The sequence below is a fragment of the Dreissena polymorpha genome, chromosome 3 (assembly GCF_020536995.1).
Source record: "Dreissena polymorpha isolate Duluth1 chromosome 3, UMN_Dpol_1.0, whole genome shotgun sequence".
Lineage (NCBI taxonomy): Eukaryota > Metazoa > Mollusca > Bivalvia > Myida > Dreissenidae > Dreissena > Dreissena polymorpha.
The window spans coordinates 134,597,772-134,610,330 of NC_068357.1; the positions used below are offsets into that span (position 1 = coordinate 134,597,772).

General features: G+C 33.6%; 1 protein-coding gene across 1 annotated transcript in view; it reads right to left on the reverse strand.

The window, feature by feature from the left end:
- LOC127871555 (ceramide glucosyltransferase-like) overlaps window positions 1–8,306 on the reverse strand; it is a 41,997-nt gene extending 33,691 nt beyond the window's left edge. The window contains exon 1 of the mRNA XM_052414600.1: window positions 8,080–8,306. The gene's annotated coding sequence lies outside the window, so the exon portion shown is untranslated. The remainder of the gene's footprint in view (window positions 1–8,079) is intronic.
- Window positions 8,307–12,559: the final 4,253 nt, after the last annotated feature.

Here is a 12,559-nt window from a genome sequence, read left to right on the forward strand (position 1 = left end):
AGCTGACCTGAGCAATCAGGTGAGCTAAAAAACTATAAGTTATTTACAACATGCTGTTAGTGCAATAGGAACCATTGGGCTTATGACTTACGAGGAATCAATACCAAAACTGTCTAGCAGTTCTCTTGTTTCATCAACAATAAAGAACTCAGGACCTTCATAGGCCGCAGCCAGGAATAATTTAATAAATCAATAGACTGGAACTGGCCTGGGAACTATGGCCATGTATATACATGTGAAGCAAAATGCATGTGTGCAATGATGCATACCAGCATAAACCAGCATATTTATAAAGGAACATTAAAGCCAAACCATAGTGAATAGAAGTTTATTGCTTCCAAGCTATAAATAAACAGATTAATTTTAAATGCATTTGACCTCTCAAGAACACGTTTAGCACTAAAACTATATACAGATATTTGGCAAAACTATTTGGTTATGTAAATCCTGACCAGTGCAATAGTAAACCATACATTTTGCATAGCAAATAAAGGAATAATACACAGATGAAATTATTCATCAATCCATGCAGGGCTTACTCTAACAGTTGCCAAATAAGTCAATCGCTACAAATTGACCCATGTGGCTACATAAAATTCAATTTGGCATCAACTTTTTATTCATAAAACACCATAAAATAGCCAATCCACGAGCTCTGGATTCTGTTGTAGTTTCATTTCATTAAAATGCGCTTTAATAATATAAGATTCATTTATATCGTATTTTCCTTTCGCTATTCGTTCTTGACAAGGGCATTTAACATATTTAGAATACAACAGGGGTGTTAAAGTCTCCTGGCCTGCATTTAGTTCTTCTCATCAGCATTAATTTAAATATTATTGTAGCTTGAACAGAAGCTTTTTTTCCATTTTCAACAACAGCAAATGTCCCTGGGGTCTAGCTAGGCTCAAAATTTAGGGAGAAGTCGGGAGAAATGGTACATTTGCGTCATAGATCTTAGTTTTACATACAGTCCAACCCCTCTTAAGCAGCCAGTCAAGGGAAACGGCCAAATTGGCTGCTTAAGCAGGGTGGCCTTTTAACAGGGGGTTGGGTCATATGGAGTCTAGAGTTGATGGCCAACTGTTCAATTTTAGTATAAACAAAACGGTAAATATGTGTACATGTACTAAACAATGTATAGACTTAAAATAATTTTATTTCTTCCTTTCTAAAGTCAGCTATAAAACAACATATTTATTCAAAAAAATATTCCATTCATCTTTCTAATCATCATCAATATCATCCTCATCAGAATCAAGTCAATGAAAAAGAATCATTCTTATGATTCGTTGTTTACAGAATGCGTGTTGTATGGCCCCAATGCACTTAAGATGGGAACAGTTGTGAAAAGTTATGCGTGAATAACTCCTCTGTCACTATCAATCGATAATTTAATTGGTTAATTGCAGTTTTATGTCTTTGTAATACCTACCGCACGAATTGGTCCCGACAGTGATCTCCTCCACGATAAAATTGTGGTCAGTTACTTAAGAGACTTATAATAGCAACCAGGTGTAATCGTACTGTTAATCGTGCTTTTCATGCAGAATATTATAAAAACATTTCTTTCGCCACGTAAATGGTTTTATCAAAATTAATATTGAAATCATTGTAAATATAAAACAAATATGAATGTTTTGTTAAATTCCCAAATGAGAATCATAATTTGTAATCCAAAACACACTCCTGATTGATTTATGTTAACGAGACGTTTACAAATCCTAGCATCAAAAAAGTCCTCATGTATTTCCTTTTTCCGGACAAAAGCGCGCGAAAATTATGCACCAATGTACAATGTCACGTCATACCCATGCAAGCATGTATTGATTTTTGGAAAAAACTTTGTAGCACATAGAACATGTAGAGCAGTTGATTTCGGTTAAAAGTTGCGTTGTTCTTTTTAACTTTTTATTAGCCGATAATTGTCATAATTGTGTGCTTGAAATAGTATGATTCAACAGCTACAAATAATCAATTATAAATTAAGAATCTCTTTTCCAGTACTAATAGATGATATTCGCATGTGCGGAAACAAAAAGATCAAACGGTCGAATATTGCTTTTAACCCGATAACCTGCCGCTAATTAATTGCAATTTTGCAAACTGTCAAAATGTTTATCACACATCACGCTTCAGTACTGCAGAGCATAAACTGCAGACCGGAAGTACGTATCGATTTTTTCGCCGTTGCGTCGGTGTAATTTTGCCAGTGTACATGACTGACTTACTCGCGCGTGACCACTCATATGGGGGGAATTTAACAATTGGGATGCAAAATTGCTGGTTGCTGGCCGGAGAAACAGGATTACCGCTAAAGAGGGGTGCATTATATAGCGTTTATCGACGGTCGTGGCACAGACCGGCCGCCTACACGGGGCGACCGGCGATGAAGGGTGACCGGAAGTAGGGGTTGGACTGTATATTTTGCTGCAACATAAAGGATAAGTGGTTTCTGTTCAGCATTCAATCAACTCTTCGCTTGTTTTATACAATAAGACATGTTAAGTGTATAAAACCTACATTTTTTTTATTTCTCATTGATTGTTGATAATGATGGTACTTAAAAAAAAAATCCTGAACAAGTGTATCAAATAAACTTCAATTGTAACAAACCATGTTCAGAATCTTTTTACTTCCTTGTTAATTTTAAGCAATTCAACATTAAATCAAATTCATATTTTGTTACAAATATTTGTTTTAAATTAAAAATTCATTTAAAATCTCATTTACAGCAGAGATTCCAAATCTGACCTGTAAATGAGTCCCATATTTCAGGCTTTTTCCGCCCTATGCCACGGGTCCGAAATTCGGCCCCATTCCCAATGCAAATCTGGTTGTTTTATTCCCAATTGAAAAAAAAATTCCCAATTCCAAAAAAAAAAAAAAAAAAAATTTTTTTTTTTTTTTTTTTTTTTTACCTTAAAATATATAAGTTAACCTGATCCGGTGTAGAAAATAGAAAGTGTTGCATAATTAAATTATCTGTTACCTTGAATTTGTTTTAAAAACTGTAAAATATGTTAATGATTATTTAAGACTTTCCTTATTTTCCTCAAAATCCGGCGCTTCACACGATTTTTTTCACCTCAAAAAAGGCCAAGCCTTTCCCCAAACTCAGATTAAAAAACCTGCACCTATCTCACATGTTCATAATACTTTGTAAAATTTTAATAATAAGTTATCAAAATAGTCGTTATTTACCAGTTAACGGCTTCTTTGAAATATAAGAAACACTATTTACATGCGATAATTTTTCCCAATTGAGCCAATTTTGCGAATAATTTTTTTCCCAAAATGGGGGTTTTAACGACGCGAAATTCCCAAAATTCCAGTGTGGCGTATTCCCAAAATGGAGCGGAAAAAGCCTGTATTTATTGCAGTGATTTTTTTTGCTTTTTTTTGTTACAGCCTGTGGCATTTGGATTGGGAAAAATAGCGCGATAAAGCATGAAATTGGGAAACATTATAAATATGATAATAAGAACAGAATAAAAATTGCTAAGTTCATGTTTGACAGCATTTTTATATTATAAAGTGTTGCTTTCATGTTTTCTTACAACGTTTAGTTAATATCCTTCCACATGGATATTAAACTTGCAATAATCTATAGATTCTTCAATATATATGTACCATTATGATTTAATCATAATCTCTTTAAGAGTATGAATTTAATTTAGGATGTTTTTTAAAGTAAAATATGATATGGTGAAAACATTAACAAATATTAACAAACATGCTTAAGTGTTCTTGCTGTGTTAATGTTGTATTAAATGGAGCTAAAAAAATACATTTCATTTGTTTACCTTTTAATATCTTGCACAACTGACATCCTCAGTTCAATGCCATTTCACCAAACTATACAGCGTGACAAACATAATAAAGCAGAATATGCATATGAATCTGATTATACACAGATCCACTAACATATAAATCAAATCATGTTTGTCTCTTTCCATTTTCGAAAACAATACCCATCTTAAATGCTTTAACTTTGTGAGTAAACTAACTCCAATTTCCCAACACAGATTTCCGTGACGCACATTCACTGTGAAGATTTCTAAAAATATTTGTTGTTGTTCATCTCAAACGTAGTATTTTGCGTTAATTGACACACACATTATTATCTCCTAATAACCATGTGATGTCCGCAGTTAATTTTAGTGTTATTTATAATTTTCGCTGCTCATCGCAAACTTCTCGTCTGCTTGCCGCCATCTTGGACGTGTGTAAAAACAGGCGTTAACAATCGGGATACATCGACTGTCGACAGTATCCTCCGCAATATAGAGAGAGATGTGTGGATAGCAACGTAAAATCGTATTCGGCTACATTCGCGAACATTCGTAAGTCAGTTGTCATTCGGCGAAGACTCGACAAGCTCGATCTGCACTCGTTCTACAAAATTAACGCTAAATGACATTGTTATCTTATTGGCTTTATTGGGAAAATTTTGTCATATTTTGGGAAATTTTGGTCAGATTTTTGGGGAAAAAGGTCATTTTTTGCAATTGGGAAGCAGCCGAATATCGGCGGTAATTTTGGGCAAAAAAAATCACTGTATTGCCAGTGCTAGATTACCTTTTCCCATTTTATCATTCTTGAGTATTGTTTTTAAAATGGGCCATGTAACTTTGCTTAAGCATAGTTATTTGTAGCCAGCACAAGGAAAATTAATCAAGGCATCATCTATGAACAATTTTAAGAAGTCTAAAGCTCCAAACTGTTCTTTTGAATGTTCAACTTTGCATGACCTGTAAATGGGGCAACTTATGGCTGAGAATCCTCCTATGTCCAATTCTCCACATCAAATTGCTTTTACTGATCAATGTCTGGCACAAAACAATTTCAAGAAGTCTAAAAGCTCCAGACTGTTCTTTTGAATGTTCAACTTTGCATGACCTGTAAATGGGGCAACTTATGGCTGAGAATCCTCCTGTGTCCAATCCTCCATATCAAATTGATTTTAATCAGTCAATGTCTGGCACAAGGTAAATCATTTAAAGGGGGAGATGTTACTTCGCCTTCATGAAATAAATTTTCGAAATCAATATTCCCTGGGCAAACAAATCGCCCACTTCGCCCACTAGCAATACCCCTGTATATTACAAGTTTTAGATGTTGTGGTTATTTTCTTTTTCATTGAATGAATTTTTGTTTTGTTTACATTGATAACAATATTACAGGGCTTTAGATAACAAGCGTATTTGCGTTATTACGCAATTAAAAAAAGCAAAAACATAACAAAATTCAAAATAAAGCGTACAACAAGGGACAAAATTGTCACAAAACCAGGTTTTCATTGTGAAAAAAAATCTGATAAAGGGAGACAACTCAAACTGATCTTTTGAAATGAACAAACAAAATTAACCCCCTTTGTAAGTTTGTTTTAAAATAAATCTATTTTTAGTCGTGGCGACCTTGACATTGGAGATATTGACGTGATTCTTTCGTGCGACACACCGTCCCATGATGGTGAACAAATGTGCCAAATGATTTTAAAATCTCACAATGAACGACAAAGTTATGGCCCGGACAAGCTTGTTCCGCCCCCCGCCAGCCAGCCCGCCTGCATTCCCCAATCTAATAACCAGTTTTTTCCTTCGGAAAACCTGGTTAAAAACGCGAATACAAATTTAATAACGTAATTCCCATAAAAAACATTGTGTCATGAAACACAATTCTTACGATAACCGGGCGTATTTTTAGACTGGTTATTTTCCGTGGCGTACAAAAATGTACCGAATAGTTTATATGCCGTCCTATGAAGAAAAGAAGGCAGTCTTTCTAGCGGCTTTCAATCTATGGGGTATTATTGTAATTATTCGTTGACCCGTCCGATTTCTACTTTCATTATCAAGGTATTCAACTCAAAATGACCCGAAAACGGGGTGCATCGCCATACATGTAACTTCATCAATTGTGCAGCGATTTCACGAACTCGGTCTTATTCAATGCAAAAATGAATGAACTTTGATCAGAAATTCACTAATTGTTTTTAGTTATGTACAGGTACTTTTCTGAATTCCATTTGTATAAAAATTACAGTAACCTTAGTAGATTTTTATTATATTATATATGTCATTCCCTAAATTACCCAATTGAGTTAAAAAAAACGGAAGTAAAAAACCTAATTAAGCTCAACAGAAGGGGGTGAAAATTTTTGCTAAAACTATTGAATTTACAAAAACCCTATTGTTGTCAAAAACAGGGGGTTGATTACCCAATATACCCCAAAAGTTATCTATAGCCATGATATGAATAAATTGTAGCATACAAATGTTAAAAAATGCATATTATGCAAAATGAAGTGTCTTTGCATGTATATTGAAATAAACTTTACTAGTGATAAGGAATAATAATAAAAATCTAGCATTTTAAGATACAATTTATCTATATATTTAATTCATTTCACGCAAGTATGTTTAACCCCTTTGTGATTGCTTGTTTTCATGATGGTGTTTTGTATACTTCAATGCTTATGTTTTATTAAAAGAAAATTAGTAAAATTGTATATACTTCAAATTTAGTTCAATGCTATTGTTTTATTCAAAGATAATTATAAAAATTGTATGTGATATAGTGCATGATTTATCCGATTATCAATTAAATTGATGATTATGTCAACCTTCTCTATATGCTTATATGAATTCAACCTCTTTTTGCCAACCAGTGGGCAGAGTCTAAATTTTGCAGGTGCGTGTGACATCACACATTAAGTCTATATTCGTTCAAATAAAACATTTTTAGTGGCTTTTACTGTGCAAGTTGGTAAAGACATTTTACTGTCCTGCTTACATAAATAAACAACTTTTTGAAAAACTGCAAACATAAGAAAAATGTAACAAACAGTATACATGTTATATTGTACCAAGAATTAATGAAGCTTAAATTTGCTTAATATTTGGTATTCAGTGCCCCAGATAAGCTGCGTATCTGCGTCTTTCACCCTATTAAAATGTCTAAAAACGCAAAGAAATTCAATAACATGCGTATTGAAAACGCAACCATTTTGATTTGTACGCAAATTCGTCAAATTCGATGCGTACGACACAATAGCTTCTATCGAAAATGCTTTGCTTATTTTCGGTATTATCTCTTTTAAATAATTATCGTAACGCGTCTTTATTAAGCAAGCGCCTGGATGACGGAGCATGAAAACAGTCAAACTCTCTGCGTTCTAGATTTCATAGTTAAATAAAGTGTCTGATCAAATTATTTTCCTCGACATACATGCGTTTTTAATCTGACTTTATCCGTCGCTCATTGTACATGTATTTATAAAGCGCCTGTACTTTCAGTTTCTATAACGATGCGAAATAAAAATATCTAAGAGAGGTCAAAAGACGTCCGCTATTGTTGCGCAAAAATATCAGTCGATCGCAAACTGTTTCGAACCAAGAAAGCAAGAGCCAAATGATCATTCGTGTTATCGATTTTTTTTGTTTTAAGTTTATATTAAGGACAGTTTCAATGATTAAAAATGTTATGAAACATCAGTTTATTAAAGTTAATTATGATAGTTTAAAGTTTTATTGAATCAATACAAGTGAGCATCTTCCACAAAGGTGAAACATCAGTGATATAAAGGTATGCATTTTTATTAATCATTTCACCCTATTTCAAGAAGGAAATCACCCTATTTTTCAAAATTAATGGGTAAAAACCCTATTTCTCAAATAATTATCTGGGGCACTGGTATTGAAACAATGGTGGGCACATGTGTTCAACCCTGCAAATATTAAAGACATAATAAACCATAACGCAATACTGATAAGATACCTAACACAATATAGCTAAACCTTCCATTTCATACAAAAATAAATTTGAGTTGATCTGATGATATATCACATTCTAGCATTGCTATCATTGTCGGTGAGAAACTGAAAGTAACACCTGCATATCCGAATAGTTCATCCAAATTTTCGGTCAAATTAAATCACTTTGACATTCTTCTTTTAAACTCAAGAATTAGACTAAATATTAGGTAACCTATAATGATTTAAACAGTTCTATCATATCTCTTGAACACTACGAGTCAAGAATATGTGAATATTTTACGTCAAATGGAAAACATACCTTAAATTCTTTCGTAACTCGAGAGTCGAGTCAAATGACGGGTCCGAAATCCAACAAAAACATTTGAGTGTGTTCTCAGATTTTACGCGTGTCATTGATCTAAGTGTTCTTAATTTTAGCTTTCTTTTCGTCGTCACAGAAGAGCACTTTTTAAGATGAGCGACTGATAAGTTCTTTAAATGTGCACTATATCGAATTTTGCAATTCCATTTCTATTCAGGGCACAAACATGAGGGCGACACGAATTACCCAAATCTACCCAAATCTACCCAAATCGACCCAAATCTACCCAAATCTACCCAAATCTACATCAAATATCCATAAATCTACATCAAATATACCTAAATCTTTTAAAAATAACTATTTTACATCATGTTTGTGTAATGCTTTATCTTTACTCGTCACAATGTTTAATTTCCCAATTAAAATAGTTTAAATCAAATATAGGTTACACACCACTAAATATTTGATCTTCCCAAATCTACCCAAATCGGCATCAAATATACCCAAATGTTGTAAAAATAATTAGTTTACATCATGTTTGTGATGGAAGACGGCCGACGGAAGGCGGACGACGAAAGACGGACGACAAAAGACGGAAGACGAAACGAACGACGGAAGACGGAAGAAGGCGAACGACGTTAGACGGAAGACGGTAGTCGAGAGACGGACGACGGAAGACGGTAGATGGACGACGTTAGACGGACGACGGCAGACGGAAGGCGGCAGACGGACGACGGAGACAGACGACGTTAGACGGACGACGGCAGACGGAGACGACAAACGGACGACGAAAGACGTTAGACGGAAGACGGACGACGGAAGACGGACGACGGAAGACGGACGACGTTAGACGTAGGACGTTAGACGGAAGATGGACGACGTTAGACGGAAGATGGACGACGTTAGACGGAAGACGGACGACGGCAGACGGAAGACAAAACGGACGACGGCAGACAGACGACGTTAGACGGAAGACGGACGACGGAAGACGGACGACGGAAGACGGAAAATCATATTGAAGCTTATACTAATATTAATCACTACATAGATTTAATACTAGATTTTTTATGAAGCGATGGTAATGGTAGCAAGAGAAATCCTGCTTTTGATATCACTTACATGTACACGTATATTCAAACAGTATAGTTATGTTTGTATATATAAATGATACTACATCAGGTCCTTCTTCTGCCTATTTCTGTGTAATCACATGGACTATTTTAATATGTAGTATAAGTATGTTCTAAACGATTACAATATATGGTATGTAAGTATTTCATTAAGACGCATTTTTTCAGTGCGTTTTCTTAATGAAAAGTCAACTACAATAATTCAGTAACACATTGTTAATTTAACACAACAATTTAGCAATAAATGAAATCAGTCATTTTTGCTTGAATCATGTTTTCAGTACACTAATCAGGTGTCTGTGTATTGAGCTGATAAGATATGGATCAACACAGCAGGTTGCAAATACACAGTGTAGACTACCGCTGTTTTATTATTGCACTTGTAATTTACTTGATTGGGTATTAGAACACGTAAGTAAATAAGCCCACGGCCATAACCAAACCAGTTATATGCTGTACATAGGTACTACACGTCTTGAAAGCGGAAAAAAAAAACATTATTAAACGCGTATCATGGCTTGGTGGTTAGGACTTTCGTACAAAAAAACTTTTCATAAATTTAAATCGTTTTGGTTAAATAAAATAAAAAATCGACTGCATGAAACTATGAATATAGTGACATGATGGAACCAGATTTATAAATCTAGATGATGTATTTGCATTTGAATAAACTTCAACAACTTAGCACATTTAGATTTAGAGACCATGGACCATACGGATAAGACAAACATACAATATTTGCAGACGATACGGACCACATTTGCGGACCATCTGCAAACAATAATAAATAGATAGATTATTGTTTTAACGTGATCATGTTTGTATTGTTATTACTCGAAATGTGTTCGATCTAATTAGCGAAAAGAGAAAATAGTTGCAATAATCCAATTTCGCAATTTAAAATCAGCGACCGCGACCCCATATGTTTTACACATAATTTCACTTAATCATACATCGACTGAATAATGTTTAACAATTTACCTCTAATTCCGCTCTTAATAGCTTGTACCATTTCTTAATAAGCTTGTACCATAGTCCGTTTCGATTTATTGAATCATAGCCCACTTTTTAAGTCGTTAGTTTATTACGACTGTTCACAATTTGGCAAAATAGCTCACTTGTGTTATTCCTCGATAGTTGTTTGGGTCAAATTAATTATCTTTTTTTTTTGACTTAATTACTCCCTTCGACCAAGATTTTGGAAATGCATGCTTTTCAAGCATATGGTTAAATAATATTTCCAGTGGTGTGTCAACGACATCCTTTCCCAACGTAAAATATTTGTAGATATTACCAATTGAATGAGATTTATTTATTCCGAATAAATGTATTGTCTTTCGTATTTCCTCCTTTGTAAATAATTAAACTATCCAACTCTTCAAAGGTCACTGATGTAATGTTATTTGTATTGTCGCGTGCTAGCCTACGTAATCGTTTATATCTTCTTGTTCATAACATATGTGAAACAAATTAAATATTATAAAAATGTTCAAAAAAAGGTCCAATAATATCATCCGTGCTATTAAATGACTTCTTGTTTGAAGTTCCCAAAATTCTTTCGTTTCTTTTTTTTAAAATCGCATTTCATTCATTTAAAGATATTAATTGATTCCTGTTAAAATTACGTCTACACAGATACACCTTTTTTGCCTTATAAGCATCAAATGTCTACGATGACCACCTTTATACAAGTTGTAATTGTTTAACTTCACTTGTCTTTTTAACATTTATGTGTCAGCATTTATGCTGTGAGCATTCATGCTGTTTTGAGCCTTTTTTAAGTATTAATTTCCACAATTATTTACAAAACGATGTACATCGGTCGCACGTGTCATCCGTATCTTAATTATTTCCTTTGCATTGATATAGTTCCAGGCATAACCGATTAACTCCTGTAGTATCATCCCTTTAATCTCATCGCTATAATTATTATCACATTTAACGTAATAGTTCTAAGCGTTTATATCATAAACTGATACTTAATAATTCGATTTTAAATCAAATGTAAGTAAAATAGCGTTCAGATAGTTGGTAGACTATCAATTAATAACAATAAACAATCACATCCAAAAGCGCCATAATGGTTTGATAATATGCAAAAATAAAATAAAAAATTGTATTTTATAGGACAAATTATAACGCTATTCGTAGAAAAAGCAATATAAAGATACTCGATAACGGCGAACAAAACATAAAAAAGTGTGCGTATCAAATCAAATCAATACTCGAGCAGCTATGTTTAACTTATGAATTGACTGCAAAAGAAACGGAAAAATCGGAACAAACATGCATACACAATCTAATAAAACAATGAATATTTGATCATTACAAACAACACTGGTACAGTGAGATCAATAATTCATCAATACACATTTCCGGGTATACGGACCATGGACCGTACGGCCCAGATTTGCGGACCACATATTTTTACGTCATGAACTTATTTTAATACATGACGTAAAAATATGTGGTCCGCAAATCTGGGCCGTAATACAACTCTTAGTATGCTGTGCTTACTATAATAACATATACCTTAAAAAACGGGTAATGAAACGTTTGTGTTCATTATTATTTCAATAAAATTATTTCATATTCTCAGATTATGAAACTGATTTTAATTGTGTCATCAATTATTCATTGAAGCAGTAAGAGCCGCAAACATGCACTTTCATGTATAAACTTTATTTTAATCAAATTGAATATTTTCACTCATTAAAATGAATACATGCCTCGTGGTGACAACGGTTATTAATTTCTTACATCACATCCATATTTTACAAAACAAAGACAAAGACACATGTGTTTCGATCTGTTAATTAAACGTTTTTATTTATATTTAATTCATGTTATTAAACATTACCATTCAAACGGGGCCCGGTCAAACGTATATATTAAAATGTCATGTGGGTGTAATAATCGCATTAGTGACTCGTATGTTTGCTTCTCGGGTACGCCCTATTTATGACACCTAATGTTTGATGTTATCTATTACAGCAATTAATAAAATACACTAATTGATTAACAAGTTTGTAATTACCAATTAAAGGTAAAGTGTGACAATCGTTATTGTTGATGACAACATCGGCTTATGTTTGAATCTCGGGTACTCGCGACATCTTATCTTGATAATCTTATCTACGAGCATGTGGTGTCACATGCATACCATACGCTTCTATCGCAGATGTGTATTCAAAATGTGTATTGTCTTGCTAATATTTTTTTATCCGTAATAAGTGAAGGCAACATCGTTATATGTGGTTCTTGTTTTATAGTTTAATCTAAAATGAACACTTTATTTGAAAAATTTAATAAAAAAATAGATCAGTTTAGGAAATATAGAGCACACA